Raw genomic sequence first — 12,865 nt, forward strand, 5'->3', positions numbered from 1 at the left:
AGGTGGCAGCTCCCTGCTTTGGTGATGCAGTCTGGGAGTTTAAGGTAGCTGAGAAGGAAGAATGGGGTTGTGGTAGAGAGGAAAAAAACCAGGATATAGGTGATGGAAGGCAAGATGGAGAGGCCATGATGGCACTGGGGTTATAATAGGCAAGTTCCCTTGGGGGAAAGAAGGATTTCCTTGGCACCAGTGAGGGTAAGGAAAGATTCTTGTAATGGTGTCTAGGAAGCTGCCAGATCCCCAGGGCATTACAAAAAGATATTGCCTCAGCCGCACTTGGAGAGGACAAAGAGGACAAAGAAGTTGGAAAGAAGCAGAGGAGAGGATGACTGAAGGCTTTAGGGTATGAAAAGGAAGGTGCTGTTATGAGAGCTGACTAGAGACCATGCCTGATCACGGTGCCAACCTAGGGGGCTCATCTCCCATCACCCGGTTCCTGCCAGGGTTCCAAGGCCCACCCCTTGCTTCTGTCTGAAGAAAGAACCTCCTAGATTTTCATTTGGGAAGTGATGATGATCAACCCCAACCCTTGACCAAGCAAAGAAGACTGTGCTCGGGTACCAGGTTCCCAGTCTCACCTGCTGCCTCTGCCAGGGCAGGGAGGGGAGCATCCTCCTGGATGATCACAGGCCTCACTGCCCTGCCTAAGAAGAAGTTGCTCCATGGCCCCCTTGTGACAGTGAGATGAACACCAACAAAGTTCTTCGAAGGGGAAGGAGAGAGAGAGTGTGTCCAAAGATTTGGTGACTCAAGAAGGCCAGGTTTCTGGAGGGGCTAGAAATGTGCAGGCCTGCAGAGTCCGTTTCTCTAGCCACCCCCTTTCACAGGTGCTTTTCCAACCCAAGGAGACCATAAGACATCCTAATATTCAATTCCATTCAACTGAACACACACACACATATGCACGCAAGAATAATGACAGTCCTGACTGTTTGTCAGGGAATTAGCAGAATCGGTGCAACCTGACCCTGGGCAGGAACCTTCTCTCACTCTGCTTGCACAATTCAAGTGCTGGGGAACTCATTCCTTTCGAGGCAACTTACTCCACATTGGGATGACTCACATGATTAGGAAACTGGTCCCTAGTCTGAGAAGAAATCTGTCTCCTTGTTCCAGCAGACAGAACTCTACATGTGAGATGGAAAACTAATACCCAATGACATAGGAGGCAGGGCTACAAAGACTGGTGTAGGCATCTTGGCTGACCTTGAGCAGATCACTGGCCCTGGGTCTCAGTTTCCTACTCTGCCCAAATGAGAGCTGAGGTGCCAGGCCAGAACAAAGGATGCTTTGTGATCTAAGGGGGAACAAGCATGGCATCTATTGGGCTTGAAAGGTTCCAACAGGTGTAGACAGGAGAGAGGACAAAAGGGGATATTGAGAGCAAAAGGCTTTCTCATATTGTGGGATAAGGCTGTGAAAGGAGAGATATATGAGACTGGGTTGAGAGAGCAGCCCTGACTGTGGAAGGCCTTGAATGTCGAGTCAGTGAGCGTGGATATGAATGTGCCAGCATGAAGGAAGTGCCAGAGGCTTTTGTCTTCAAGAAGGGATGATCTGACCAGATGTGCACAGTGAGAGAGAGAGCCAGGGCAGAGAAAGCAGAATCAGCATCCTGCCGTGCCCACTGGGGCTCAGGCTGATCTGGTAACCCCCCAAGAGGCACTGCTCACCCAACTGCCCTCACATTGGCAGGCACTTGTGCCCTTCTAATTGGCTCTGGAGCAGGGCAGTTGCACCTTTTTTGGATCGTGTGGCCCCGTCCTCCTACCTGCATGCACAGACACACACACTTTGGATGGCAGTCTAATGAAAAATAAAGGTTTGTAAATGCATAAAATCAAATACAGAGGATGGAGGAAACCAATGATAATGAAGTGCAGTTATCAGGAGAGCAAAACTCAAAGCCAGATTCCCAGGGCCCAAGGGAAGGCCTTTGCCTAGAGGAGGCCACACCCCCTGTGCCCCCGATGATGCCACACTTCTTCCTATTTCTATTCCTCTGGTCCCATCTCTAGATCCTTCCTGATCTTCGAGGCTCATCTCCAGGAAGCCCAGCCCGGGCTCTCCCTCCCATGAGCAGCTTTCTTCAGCCCTCACTAACACAAGGCCACGTTGCCTTGGCCTCCATGTCACCTTTCCCATAGGAAAGGGCTGGGAATCAGCCTCTCTTGCCCTCCCTCCCCCATTCCTAAGGCTCTGCCTCTGCTACCACCCTTCTCATTGATCACCAGGGCCCCTGGGAAGCTATGGGCAGAGTGCCTTTCCCTAGTGGTTGTGGATCCCTGACAGCCTGCAGAGTGACTAGGGGAGGGGATAAGGAGAAGTCCGGCCTGGCCTGAATTCCTTCCCCACCCCCAGACCACACGCTATTCCCCACCTGGGCCTCCCTCCCTGATGCAGTCCCTGCTGGGTCCAGAGTCTCCACCATGACCCAGGAAAGGCAACAACTCCATCAATGAAGTCATTTTTAAAGGAGTACCTCCCCTCCCTTCCTTGTGGGAGGACTGCGGCCTGGGCCAGGGCAGTTCGGGGCTGCTGCCACTGGGGCTGGGCCAGCCAGGTGGCTTCCATTAGGTGCTGAAAGACAGCGCCAGGACAGCGGAGCCGCTAAGCCTCAGGTTTAGGGGCGCCCCTCCCCCAGCCCCTCGCCCAGGGAAGGGACTTAGACACTGCAAATGGAATTTCCAAAGCCCCAGCACACTTTTTCCGTGGCTTTTGGATTATGGCCCCTCCCCCTTCTCTTTGTGGGTTTTGGTCTCCTTCCCTCTGCTTTTCTGTATCTCTTACTGAGAGCATTGCTGGGGGCCACCTCTCCCTTCCGAGCTGTCTTTTCTATGGCTGACTGGCTCTCCAGACTGCTTGGGCCTTGCCCCCTCGAAATGCTCTGAGCTCTCTCTGTGCTACCACGTGGATGTGCTCTGACTGCAGCTGGGTCCCTTTGTCTTACCTAGCTCTGTTTACCTTTCTTGGGATGCTCTTCTACCTGGGCCTCACCTCTCTGTCTCCCTGTCCCTGTCTCTGTCTCTGTCTCCCTGTCCCTGTCCCTGTCCCTGTTTCTGTCTCTCTCTGTCTCTCTCTTTCTCTCTCTGTCTCTCTCTCTGTCTTTCTCTCTCTCTCTGTATCTCTGTCTCTATGTCTTTCTGTCTCTGTCTCCTCCCCTCTCCTCCTGCCATTTCTTCTCTTTACAGTCTTCACCTCCAGAGGCAGAAGAAAGAGCACTTAGCCATGGTCAGATCTTGGGGGTGAAGAAGCTGCTGCTGACACCAATTGTATGATTGGAAAGTCATTTTCAGGTGGGGGGATCCCCCCATTGCTGGTTCAGATGGCCTAGCTCATCTCCTAAAGAGGGCCAGAGAAGTTCGATGATGCTCAGAGACAGAGGATCAAAGGATGTGAAGACACAGAGAGCCCAGAAGTCTTTCAAGAGGTGGAGAGAGACTGAGTGCCTAGAAAGAAGAGGAAAAGAGGAGAGTAGAGAGAGGAGAGGGAGGGGAGGGGAGAGGAGGGGAGGGGCGGGGAGAGGAGGGGAGAGGAGAGGAAGGGCTGGGGGTGAGTTGATTGACAATAGGAAAAATAGGAAAGAAAAGAAAACTAAAAAAAATAAAAGCAGCAATTTGACACAGCCTGAGATCCAGCCAAGTCAACTGCAGGTACTGGGGAGGAAAATGCTGTTACCCCTGTTGCTGCCCCCCATGAACAGGCCAGAATGGGGGGAAACCCAAAGGAGGCAGCACCAGTCCCTGCCCCCAAAGAGCTGCTCAGGCCTCCCTCGGGCCATACTGAGAAAGTGGTTCCCCAGCCTCCCTGGCAGAAGACCATGACCTCACTGCTCTTGCTTAGTATCATGTTTATCACCTCAGTCAACATTGTGTTCCATTATCCTCAATCTTGTTTCCTCCAAATATAATCCCAGCTCCTATAGCCTGTCCCTTCAGCTCTCAAACTTCAGACCTTTCTTCTAACCCCTCTGCCTTCCTGATCCTTCCTGTCCATTCTTTCAAGTGAGGAAGCTACCCTTGGTACTTTCAAAGAGTTTATCAAGCCACCTGTCTTCAGACCATAGGGATCAAGGAACTTCCCTCCCTTGCTCCCTCCCATTTTTGTTCCTCTTAAAATCCTTCCCCCCAAAGCAATGGGAAGACGCATGAGCAGCTGGAGAAATTGCTCACCTTCTCCTGTTGACCACATGTATGTCTCCTGGAATCTACAGACCCATCTTCTGCCAGGTTGCCTGTCTGTCTCAGTGTCTCCATGGACCTCAGTGGGGCTGAGGAGCAGGGCATAGAGAAGTTCCTGACTAGCTTGCAGATAAACTTCTCACTTATCATCACCCCATGTATCCCATCCCTACATGTATCCCAGTGGACTTCTTGCAGCATCTGGACCCCAGGATGTTCTGGCCAATACTACAGCTGACTCTGCAGTCTAGGAGCCTCTCTGGCATTCTGTGCTGTTTCCCCTTTGTGTCTCCCCTGCAGCTTGTTAGTAGCCCCCACCTTCCTTGGTGAAACTTCTACCTTTTCCCTCCCACTTCTGGTTCTGTTGATTCTCAAGGCTCTTTCACAAACAGACATAGAAACAGTTTTAAAAATTAGGATAATAGAAATGAATAAAAGTCCCTTAATGCCCCCAGCAGGACTCTCCAGCCTGCACAATCCTCTAAGATGCCCCCTTCACCCCATCCATCCTGGGCCAGAAAAGCAGAGTCCAGTCTGCTGAGATGAGATAAAGGAGGTTCAAATACTAGACTGGCTATGTATTTCTATACCATGAGTGGCTGCAGAAGCAGAGGATGCCCAGCAGTCCTGGACCTCCCCTGACTCAGAGGTCCAGGCTTCTATATTGAACTCTCTGAAGTTCACCTCTGTGCTTGTGGCATCTGCCAGGGTCAGGGGACTCAAAAAAGAGAGGAGCAAACCACTTCCTCAATCCCACCCCTTTCTCACATCCCAACTCTTCCTTTCTCATCAACTTTCCAAGGTCACACCACCTTCCTTTAATGGTACACCTTTTGTGGACCTCTTTTTTTAAGTTTTTGCAAGGCAATGGGGTTAAGTGGCTTGCCCAAGGCCACACAGCTAGGTCATTATTAAGTGTCTGAGGTCGGATTTGAACTCAGATCCTCCGTCTCCAACGCCAGTGCTCTATCCACTGTGCCACTTAGCTACCCGCTGTGGATCTCTTTTTAATGCAACCAGACTCAGGGTGTGAATAGCCAGGAGAAATTAAACCAAAGCAAAACATGAAGACACGGGCTGGTGAGTGTGCCCACCTGTTACAGATGGCTAAAGATATTGGATGACTAACAAAATGAAAAAAGAGAAATTAAGAATGGAAAAGGGAGGCTTAGTCCAATGGCTGAAATGACCTATTAAGGGTATAGCATGGCCTGCCCCTTCACCCCCCCCATATGAGCCAGGTGGGCCCAGCTTTCCATTGCCCCAAGTTTTCTTAGGGATCCCAGAGCAGGAATGCATGTTCTTGCTCGCCCCCCCCATCCTCTCTGGCCTTGTGTGCTTCCATCCGGGCTCCACCTCTGGCTCGCTCTCACTTGTGCCTTTTCCTGCTTTCATTCTCTCCCCCTTCAGTTCCCTCTTGTAACTCAAAACCAGTCGAATGGATTTAAATCAAACTTTCCACAAATATTCCTCTTTAGGGGGAGAGCATGGAAAGTTTCAGCCCAAAGGGGGAATTTCTCCATGATTACAGTGAGCCACTGAAAGAAAAAAAAAGAACGGGGGGGGGGGCGCAGTGGGCGGGGAGTGAGATGTGGGAGAGAGCAGAGGCAGCAGTTAAGAACCCAGCAAGGCAAGGCAGCTTGGCCAGGGTTTCCCTGGTCTCTATGCAGAACCTTGGGCTACCCAGGACAGAGTGGGCCATGGGCACTGCCTAGGACTGGAGCTAGACCCAGAGCAAAGTCAGAGAATGAGAAAAATGGCTTCAGGGAATTTCTAGCAAGGTCTGAAGGAGTAGGAGAGGAAGGTGGGAGGACTCGGTGGAGGGGAGGCAGGGTGTGGTCAGACTTCTTAGCCACCTTGGACCATTTCTGAGGAAGGAGAGCAGCCATATCTCCACCTCAGGCTCCAAGAGATAAAAAAAACCTGAAAGACTCCTATGCCTTGGAATCTGGAAACAGGGCTTTGTTGCTTCTTTGGGACCCATGGGATTTCTGCCAGTCTACAATGAGGACATTGGACCAGATGAGCACTCTTTGGGCCCTTCCTGCTCTAACATTCTGTAATTTCATGTTTTGGTTTCCCAAGGGGCTAAGACAAGGCTTTCCAACAAATAGTGAGACTTTGGAAAGGTGCCCAAAGGAGGCTGAGATACTTTCTCTGGAAATCCTGAATAACAATCTTCAGGATGCCATTAGACATAGTCCAACAAATTGGGATGGAAGCAGGGCCAGGGATAATGGTCAAGGTGACTTCTGATGTTGGTATTGATCAGTGCCCAGCTTTCTAAAGCAGACAGGCAAGGGGGGACCCCCTTCCCCTTCCCCTTCCTGCTCACCCCTCCTTAGGACTCAGTGCTAGGAGCCCAAGTCATGGAACCAAGGATTATGGCTTCCAGTCAAGAGCTACTCCACCTTAAACTTTCCTGTAGCTTACAGTGACTTCTGGGGTACCCATGGCCTACGACCCACATTTAACTCCTTCTGTGTGTCAGTCTATGAAGACAGATGAAGAGGAAAAGCACTTTAGAGCTCCAGTATTGCAGTCTGAGAGACTGCTCATTTCACCATTGATGGCAAGTCAAGAATCATGGGACCAAAGTTGGGCTTTTGTGTGGGTCTTCATTGTTTGTAGTAACCAAGTGCTTTGCCTTTATTTTGGACGGTAAGGTCTACATTGTAATCCTTTTCACTCAGCCTGTGAAGCGGGTGCTCTAGATGGCACTACCATCATCATCCAGATCTCAGATCCAGTCACTGGAATGGATAGACAAGTATCATTGTGGCATTTCTTTTCTCCAAAGAGAAAAGGAAAGACTTTTCGGCATTCTTAGAAACAATGGATCATGTGTAGATAAAACAGATTCTGGCTTTGCATGTGTTTATTTCCCTAGCTGGGTCCATTGATCCATGACCATTTCCATATTGGGAATAGAATACAGCAAGAGAGGCTAGCTGCCATGGGCAGACCATACAGGGAAGATGGTGCCCAGCTCTTGGATGGGCACATACAAGCTGGAGGGAAGCCAGAGAGAAATGACTAGGATAGGAATTTATGCTATATGAGGATCATTGGAAAGAACCGGGGATGCTTAACCTAGAGAAGAAAAGCTCAAGAAAGATTTTAGGGAGACTCTTGGGGTACAAGTAGGGGCTGGGGAGCTGGGGTACATGGTTCAGGCTTTGGGGAACTTTATAACTCTAACTAAAAATCTTGGGATCCTGTAGTGCAGACCAGAAAATTCTATTCCTTCCTTTCTTTGTATTCCTTGTTCTTAATAAACCATTGTGAGAAGTCAGCCATGGCTTCATGTGACTGAGAGATGAGAAATAAATTTGGTATTCAAATGCTCAAAGAACCTTGTAGTAGCAAGGGAGAGAGAGAGAGAGAGAGAGAGAGAGAGAGAGAGAGAGAGAGAGAGAGAGAGAGAGAGAGAGAGAGAGAAAACCCCTCTGCCCCCCCCCCCACTCCAGAGCTCTCAGGTACAAAGTCTAGTCATTTGGAGGAAGGGGAAAAGCAAGTGATATCTTTTTGAATTGAGATTTTATTTTATTTTTCCAATTACATGCAATCTTAGTTTTTCAACATTCATCTGTTTGCTAATTTATGAGTCCACATTTTTCTCCCAGCCTCCCTTCCCTCCCCCAAAGTTGTACACATACCTTCATGTTTAAAAAATATTAGTCAGTTTGTAAAAGAGGAATTAGAACATAGGAAAAGGGGGGAAAAACATGATAAAGGAAGGAAAAACATGAGAAGTTTTCAAAAAGTGAACATAAAATGCATTCAGATTCTATGGGGTTTTTGTTTTGTTTCATTTTCCTCAATGATATTGTCCTAGAGCTATCCATGGTTGTCCTAGATCTCTGACCCGTTGAAAGGAGCTGCATCTGTCATAGTTGGCCAACTCACAATGTTGTTGTTCACGTGGACAATGTTCTCTTGGTTTTGCTCTCTTTGCTCAGCATCAGTTTGCGTAATTCTTTCCATGGCTTCTCTAAAGTCTGATCATTCACGGCTTCTTATAAAACAATAGCACTGTATAACATTCTTATGCCATAACTTGTTCAGCCATTTTCCATTGGATGGTCCTCAGTTTCCAATTCTTTGACACCACAAAGAGAGCTGCTATGAATATTTTGGAACATGGGGGACTTTTCTCATTTTTTATGATTTCTTTTGGATCTAGGCCTAGTATTGGTATTGACCTTAGTGTGGGTCAAAGGGTCTGGTCAGTTTTGTTACTCTTTGGGCATAGTTCCAGATAAGCAAGTGGGATTTAGTAGGATGGTTTCCTCTTTGTAATCCATTGTATTTTATTTTCCGCATTTTGATGTGGGAGTATGAGCAGGGATCCAGAAGCTGCCATAGGTGGCATGTTTCCAGGGGGGGGGTGGTGTTAAACCCTAGGATGTCAGAGCACCTAGATGGATAGGAGGCTGTGAAATTGAAGTGAGCATTCTAGAACTGGGCACAATCTTTGAGTTCTAGTTCCAAACACTTGGGAGCTGGAGTTGACAGAAGCTTCAGAGCTTGTATCTGCCAGCCCCTCCCTGAGATAAGCTCCCAAGATATGGAGGAAGTTGAAACTTGGAGAGGGGAAGTGATTTAATGCTCAAGGTTAGAGGCCCCAAAAGGGGGACCTCAAAAGGTCATCTTTCTATCCCTCTGTCTCTCAGTCCAACCTCCTGGGCACAATGGAGGCAGTGGTGCAGTTGTTGGAAGTAGCACCCTGTGAAGGTTCTGGTGTGGCCATCCCTGGGCTGACTGCTGGTGCCTTGGTCACCCCTGCCCCCAGAGCAGTCAGGACTTCCACCCTGGTCCTTCCTCCTAGGTCTCACTGGGGGCTGTCATGCTCACTCCTTCCTCTGCTGGAGCAGCTCTCCTGCCTGCTGTTCGGCCAGGATCCACCCATGGGACCAGCCCTGGTCATCTTGCCTCCAATAAGCAGCAGCTCCATCCTTCCCTCCAGCCTGGTAATCACGCTTGTCATCTCCTCTGAACTTTCTCCAGCTGACTGCTGTATCTGTCCAGTGATCAAGTGTCCACAACTGAACCACAGTGGGCTGTAGATAAATGATATTCAGAAGACAGAGAGGGTAGAGTTCAAATCCAACCTCTGTCAGGTAGTGCCAGCCCATTCCAGAAGCACCTCCCTAAGCAGCCCATCCCCAAAGCTGCCAAGGAAGAATACTACCATTCACTTGACATGTGGCTTTGGCCAAGTCTCTCCCCTTCCTCTGAGCCTCAGTGTCTTCATCTTGAAAATGGGGTTAAGAACAGATGCCCTACTTCCCTCACAGGATGGAAGTGAGGCTCCAATGAAGCAGGAAGACAGGAGGCTTGCAAAACACCAGATCCTTACTAGCATCTTGGAGTCTTCTATCAGGCATTATCATTCCCATTTTACAGATGAGGAAGCCAAGGTTCAAAGAGGGCCAAAGGGCTTTTTTTTGCCCAGGGTTTTAGAGATGAAAAGGGAAAGCCTCAAAGAGGAGAGAGGTCAGAACACTGAGGTCTCAGCTCTGGTTTCAGAATTTCTCAAGAGCAGGGAGGCCAGGGCTTATCATTGGGTCTCCAGGCAATGTAGCCAATGTGTTCTGTCAGAGTTGGTCCATAGGCCTCCAAAGCCAGGAGCACTAGTAATAAAGAAGTGACCCAAGTTGGCTCATGAGATAGAGAGCTCCTCATCACTGGACACCATCCAAGTTCTCATTGAGAGAATTGAAAAGGGGAAGCAGTTTATGATATAGGTTGAACCAGATTATCTCAGAGGCCTCTTGAAGAAGAGAATTGGAGGAGAGAGGGATTCCAGGCTGATGGACACTCTATCATAAGGAAACCCATTTTCCTGAGATGCCCTGGCCCCCAGCATTCTAGAGCACTCTGGCACCTCCCTTCCTACCTCCCTGGGCATCACTGACACCGATAGAGCAAGCAGTTCCTCAAATAATCATCTGAAAGGAGATGTCCTGTTGGGCTCTCCCAGTGTGCTGATTGAGGAGCTTGGCCCTGAGCCATCAAAGACAGGAAGTGTGGAGATGAGGCCTCCACATCAGCCCTGTTGGATGCACCAGAGTTTCTAGGGAATCCTGGAAAACATCCCCTGCCCCCAAGGGATTACTCTCTTCCTTTCCAGGTGGAAGGGATGTTGGGCCAGGAAGACATCAGAACACTGGCTTGAAATCAAGTCATGCCTCTTTACTGCCCAAGTGATCTTGGGCTGGTCCCTATCACACATTAGGTTTCTGTTTTCTCCTCAGCAAAAGAAGGGGGTTAGTCCTAGATGATTTCTCACCTCTAAGTCGATGACCCCATGAGCCCATTCCTCAATAAAGGTCTCAATAAGAGCCTCAATAAGGCTGAGGGACTTATCCTCTGTTTTACATGAGGAACAAGGGATTGGCACACCTCCCAGAGTAGTGGACTTTCCACAATTCATGACCTTGGACGACTTGACTACAACTTGGGCCCAGTTTGGACATCTACTATGCAACCTTGGATAAACTGGGAGGTCATTTTACAGATGAGAAAACTGAGGCTCAGAAGGATAAATCACTTGTCCAAAGTCACATAGCTGGGAAATTTCTGAGCAGAAAGTCCTGGTCCATTTCCCTGCTTTCTGTGGTTCCCTATCCTGGGTCCTAGAGGGAGGGCAGCTGCAGTCCCATCTCTCAACTCGAACTCCCTCTCCCCCACCCCCACACATCCATGGGGACCTTCGTGACAGCTCCATCCTTCGGAAGAATGCGGCTCTCCGATACGCCCAGTTGCACATCCACTATGCATACTAATGAGCCAACCCAGCCAGCCTTGCCAGCAATTTGCTTCGGCTCCTGAGCTCTCTCTGGGTTTATTTAGTTCTTCAGTGGCTACCTTGTGGGCTGGGGCGTGGGGTGGCAGGATGTGCCAGCAGTGGTGGGCAGAACAGACACACTGGGCCTATGGGATTGTGTGGTGTGGGCAGCACCAGTAGACAGAGCTTCCTCACCACAACCCACTGAGGTGACACTTGCAGGTACTATTGCCTTCTTTTTAGAGATGAGCAAACTGAGGCTCAGGAAAGGAGAAGCAATTTGTTGAGGGTCTCCTAGCTGTAACTGGAATATAGGTGTCTTACCTAGAGGGTTGCTAGGTAACTCTCCAGTGGATACAGTGCAGGGTCAGGAGTCAAGTGAGTTCAAGTCCATCCTCAGTCACTTCCTGGCTGTGTGACTCCAGGCAAGTCCCATCACTTTGTTTGCCTTGGTTTCCTTATCTGAAAAATGAGTTGGAGAAGGAAGTGGCAAACCACTCCAGGATCTTGGCCAAGAAAACCCCAGATGGCATCCTGGAGAGTCAATATGACTGAAATGACTGAACAAATACAATGCTTTATCCTGTGCTGTCTCTGGAGGAATCTAGAAAGGTGACTCTCCTAGTATGATAAGCATCGAGACAGTCCCTTAGCAGAATCTCAGTTTGGAGAGGCCTCTCCAACCCTCTCAAGAAGCCCTCCTTGGGAGAGCTGAGGTGAGAATAGCCATCTTCCAGAGGCAAGGGACTCCAGGCACACCTGACCCGGCCTACTTGTTGGGCCAATGCACCTGCCTCAGCCTGAATTGAGCTCAGCCTTTGAATGTCCATGAGACTCCTTGTACAAGACCATAAGCCCACTCCTCTAGACTTGCAGACTGCTCATTGTCCCAATTTTGAATGGATCTCAGAATTCACTTTTCTAACCAACATGTCTCCATCTAGTTCTCAAGAATAGAATGAGAGATTGTGGCAATGCCACAGGGTCATTTCCCAGCCTGGTAATCCTGTCAACAGTGGCCAGAGGACAGTCTATCATGGCCTACTTTTGGTTCTCCCAGTCCATCCCTTAAATGAATATGTCACGACCCCCCGATAAACTTCCACCTAAAGGAGAAAGCCTCAAAGAAAGGTGCTGCCACTTCCTGATTTGGAACAGGCTTCCTGCTAATTATTCTGGGCTGCATGAGCAGAGAGGAGCAGAGGGGCCAAGCACAGAAAGGCTCCAGGGAGTTGTTGTCATCTGGTCTCCATTGGCTGCTGTATGGAGCCAGGGTTGGATTGCTTAAGAGATTACCATAAATGATAAGCAGCATGCATTAATGGTCAGAATTAGCATCATTTTGGATACAGTCGAAGCCATTTGGTGCCTCTCCCTTTGCTAGTTCCATAAGGGAGAGTACCATGGTGACTGCACCAGAGAACTTGGGTCACTCAGTCATGCTGGAGCTGGAAGGTGCCCAGGCCCACCAGGCCCTGGTTGCGATGCCATCTGGCCATACCACCTGGCCACGTGGCTTCTGGCCACATGTGTTCCAGATGCAGGTATCTTCTGTGGAGTTTCCTTGGTCGTAGATCTTCTTTGCTACTCATGGATATCAACTTCTGGTTCTCCATTTATGTGGGAGGGGTCTTCTCATTCCATTAGTTCAGTTGTGTTGGGACATAGCTTTGAGTTTCCATATGTTGCCTGGTAAAAGTAGATATGTTGGGAAAGCTTGGGTGTGACGGGCCCCTGGGCACCCTCCAATAAGATGGTGTCAACCACTTGTATGAACACCTTTTGCAGAGCTCTCTGAGGAGGGGGTTTGGGAGCCCTTATTAGGGTGTGCACCACAAGGCCTTAGCACAATTATTAGCATGATAACAATCACTATTGTCATTAATAATAA

This window comes from Macrotis lagotis, chromosome X, assembly GCF_037893015.1.
Source record: "Macrotis lagotis isolate mMagLag1 chromosome X, bilby.v1.9.chrom.fasta, whole genome shotgun sequence".
Lineage (NCBI taxonomy): Eukaryota > Metazoa > Chordata > Mammalia > Peramelemorphia > Peramelidae > Macrotis > Macrotis lagotis.